Raw genomic sequence first — 4,539 nt, forward strand, 5'->3', positions numbered from 1 at the left:
GGGGGGGGGGAGCGGGAATGTGACGTGACAAAAAAAACAACCCCCCAAACAAACAAACCCAAAACAGACAACACCAAAACCTAATATGATCAAGGAAAACACTAAAAAAAAATAATCCACATAATCAAAACAAACTTTTGAAAAAGCTCTGCCCTTCTCCTCCATTTTCTATATGCCATTGCACAACAGTTAAGACTTGGCTTTTCAGGTGCTGTATCTCCAAATGTCTTTGCCCTCCTCTGCTCGCTTGTTGTTCCATAGGACAGTATAAAATACAGACAGTGCAGCCTGTGTCTGGCCTCCAGAGGAGTAAGATGTTATCAGAGCACAAATGTGGTAAGTTAACCCAAGGGGCAGAGTGGAGTATGAAGCAGGTATAAAATAGGCATATGGGCACGTGGCAGGATGAGGTAAGCTGAAGACAGCTCTCATGAGATTGATGTTCTTGCTGGTGCAAATCATCTTCCTTTGGACAAGCTGGTGCTGTGCTGGCTTGTTGTAGCCCACAGTGTGAGCTTGGATAAAAGCATGGGCTATTCCAGCCCTTCTCACCACCTTGGCTTTCCCTTGCCCTCTGTTTGTGTGTGCACCTCACCTTCAGACTCCTGCCTGTCTGTCCCTGGGGATACACACCCTGCACCCAGCCAGCCCCAGCATGGGGCTGGGCTCTGTGTCTGCAGTGCACGTGTGTGGTGTTCAGGGAGAGAGGGGATGTGGTGTCTGCTCTACAAAGACAGTAACCTGGGAATCCCTGCCTGAAAGCAGGAGCAAGGTTATTATGCAAGGCACTGCTTTTTCTGAAGCTACTCACAGGCTCTAGGGAGCTGCACAGACAAGGGTGTGGAGGGATGTCTTTCCTAATGGGCCGTATGTATAGAAATCTACTTGTTCATTGGTGCAGGAGTTAAGGAGAGTTCTCGGTGTAATGGAGCACTAGTCTCAGACAGGTTCTGCTCTACATGAAGTAACTGTGTGATTTGGTGGTCTGAAGGGCTGAGCTGACTCTGTGGTCAGGGAACTGTGGTGTTCTGGAGCAAGTTTTCAGCTGCTGTGAAATTCCACTGTGCACGTGGGGTGGGTTTCACCAGCTAAGCATCCTTCCAAAGTCTGAAGTCTCCAGACTCATCAATTCTAGCCCTAGGACAAGCGATGTGCATGTGTCTGCATGTGTGCCTGTGGATAAACTCTATTTGTAACCCTACTCGTAACAACAGTAGCTGGCAGGCAGGAAACTGAATGTGTTCTCTATTTGATGTGTTTGAATGTCCTCAGGTCCTTGCTGTCCCCTGCTGTAACAGTTCCTCCCTGCACAAGTAAATACCCAGACAAAAAAAATAATCAATTTCTGTAGCATATGTTGGTCAATTGAACCAATTTTGTGCTGCAAGTCAAATGTCCAAAAGGGGCACATTAGTTTTGATCTGTTCTGTCAGCATGCAATAAAATGCTTTGTCTAGTTTTATTTGAGTCTTTGGTTTGAGTCACTTAGAACAGACTTTTTTTTTTGGACATTGCTTATGGCAAGAAATCTAGTTTCTGAAGCCTTTAAATGTTTTCAATAATTTCTCTGTTAGAAGGGGTAAGAAAAATAGACAATCAACCCAGGAATATAGAATTGGAAGGAAGCTCCAGAAGCATGCTCTTTTCTCCTGCCATTCATTTTATAAACTGACCAAGTTTTCTTGGAATATTATTTGAGGCTTAGGACCCAGTAGCCCAGTGGGAAGACTAACATTTAGAAGCTTATTTCCATCCTAAATGTGTTTGTTTAATTTCTAAATTTCAGTTCTTGGGTTGGCATTGTCCCTTAGCTAAATTTTTTTTGTTGTTGTGTGTGTTTGGTTGTGTGGTTTCTGTTTCTTGTGGGTTTTCTTAGAACTGCTGTACTTAAGAGAACATTTTATGAAGTAAAGAACTTCTAAGACTGTTTTACATCATGCCCTATTTGGTCTTGCTTCTGCTGAAAGAGGAGATGCTTGCCTTTTTGATATTCTGCACACTCCTGCTGCTTCCTCTGTCCAACCCAGCCCTGCTGCAGCAGCAGAATGAGCTGTTCTGGCTCATCATCTCACTTACTCCTCTCAAGGGAGAGAGTGAGAGTGAGGCAAGTGGGACTGCCCTTCTGATGGCAAGCTGCTGTTAGAACAGAATCAACATATTTTGAAACTGCAGTCCCAGCCTTTATTCAGCTGGCTCACCAAGCAAAGGTTTGGTTTTATTCCACCCCCCCTTTCAAGTATTTGGTTTTCTATTGCTGTGTTCATTGTAGAGCCCTTTTCTGTGCTGACTCGGTTAAAATTCATCCATCCTGATCTTGGTGAGCAAAACTGCCTGTTGTATTCCAGAGGCAGTCTTACTAGTATCTCACACAGTGCCACAAAAACTAACCACCTTCTCCTGTGAATGCTTCAGCAAATTCATCCTGTAATCATACTTGCCTGTGTCACAGAAGGTAAGCTTCTATTTTGGGCAGTACCGATGCCTGACCTTTATTTCCCCTTACTGCAAAGGGGACCCTATGATTCAGGGCTCCTTGTAGCTTTTACAGCATTACCTGAACCAGCCTGCTTATTGCTGTGACATTTGCTTTGCTAAAATATTGGTGCTTCTAGAAAGGCTGGAGCACAGGAAACCTTGAATAAGGGAACAGATGCATTATTAGCTACACAGGGTAAAATCTTGGCAGTACTTTTGCTGACTTAATAGGGTAAGGAGTCAATAAAGATAATTGGTCCTTCCATACAACATCTGCCTGACTAAATCAGGACATTACATAAAAATCTGATAACTGTTGAACATGCAATTCATCTCTAATTTCAGTATGAAAATAGAAAACAGTGGAGAGAGAAAATGAGTAGGAAGTAGGAAACACAAAAACTCCACAGTATGTTTTATACCTGATATACCTTCAGCCAGGCCTGTGTTTTCCCTTGGTGAAAGTAAAACCTTAACCATTACATCCAATGTTGTAAGGAGCTAGATGATGTGTGCAATAAATTTGACCTGAAGACACAAGAAAGGGGTGAAGTCTCCTGCCATAAAACACCTAATTAAAAGCTATCATCTTGCATCTGACAGCAGTGGCAGCTGCCTAATTGGATGTCAAAAATATCTCTCCCAGTCTTTGAAATATACATGTTTGTGGTAGTGAGAGAAGTGGTACTTTGGCCTTTGTACAGGGTACAAGAAACCAAGGGCTGATGTCTGAGCTCATGTCTCCGTGTGTAATGGCTGCTTTCTCTCCCTGCTCAGGCTTCACATCTGCAGCTTCTGACTCATGCTGAGGTCCTGGATTTTCAACAGAAAGCCAGCTCATTTCTGCACTCCTCCTTCAGAATTATATCCTGACTTTGCAGAAGGCTTGTTTTCAGGATAGTTTCTTTTTCTGGTGTTATTTTCTTTTCATCTAATAAGGAAGGGGTGAAGCTGCTCTACAGACCAGTGGTGATCTTGAAGTCTAATTGCACAGCACAGCCCCCTGTACAACTTGTACACTCCAGAGCAGAGGATATTTAGTTAGTTCTAGCCTGTTAGCTCTAGCACCCCAGATTTTCCTTTCAAAAAGAGGAAAGAAAACAGAAATAAGGTTTGGGGGAGCGGGGAAGATCCAGACAAAGCCAAACCACAGGCACCTTCATGTGGGTTTTTTTTCCCTTCCTTTCTGCCCAGCAGTAAGTTGCAGGTGTAACTTTTTCCTCACAATCCAGCAGATGGTGTTAGATGGCTATTTAATGACTTGCATGGGACTGAAAGAGAATTTGTTGGTGATTGAGCTAGAAGGATGTGAGAAAAAGCCGGGTTTGCAGGGTTGTTCAGTGAATCTGAAAGCTGTGATAGGCTTCTCTTTGAAGCATCTGTGTGTGTGCTTTCAGCTTACTACTAGCAGGGGGTGGGGAGCTTCATATCTGTAGTACTCAATTTAAATTGAAATTTCTGTGACATCTATTGTACTTCTTCCTACAACGGTTTAGGTGTGTCTGAGTCCAACAAAGCTGAATGAATACAACTTCTGCCCCCCACTGAACACTCTGGGATTGGGAGGTTTATAAATTTTTTTTGGTGTTTATTTTTTAATTGCATTTCCTCCTTGCATGCACTTGAAGAGGGAGAGTGAAGCAGTACAAATTATCTGCAGTCCATTGCTGTGACAGAATTATTTCCTTAATCAAACTGTCCATACAAAGGAAATAAGTGAGGCGGAATGAATAAAATGGGAGCTCAATAAGTTGTACACTGTCCAGCCAGGCTAAAATATGACATCAGTTTCTCACTGCTTTCTGTTTGTTGGTGTGATGAATGCACTGGGTCTTTGTCAGTCTCCTAGAGAGCAAGTGTCTGTCTATAGTGGTGACCTGGATTTGTTACAGGTGGTGATGTTACCTGTGGAAACTGGTAAGCATGAAGTTTTGAGTAACTCTGGGTAGGGAAAAAATAATCTTGAACAGGAATATATATACACATGTGCTGTAATTTTCTACCATTTAGGGAAAATCTTGGGGTCATTGTGGTTATTTCATAAACTGGTTAGTGCACAGCAAG

This window comes from Chaetura pelagica, unplaced genomic scaffold, assembly GCF_000747805.2.
Source record: "Chaetura pelagica isolate M959 unplaced genomic scaffold, ChaPel_1.0 scaffold377, whole genome shotgun sequence".
NCBI classification, from domain to species: Eukaryota; Metazoa; Chordata; class Aves; order Apodiformes; family Apodidae; genus Chaetura; species Chaetura pelagica.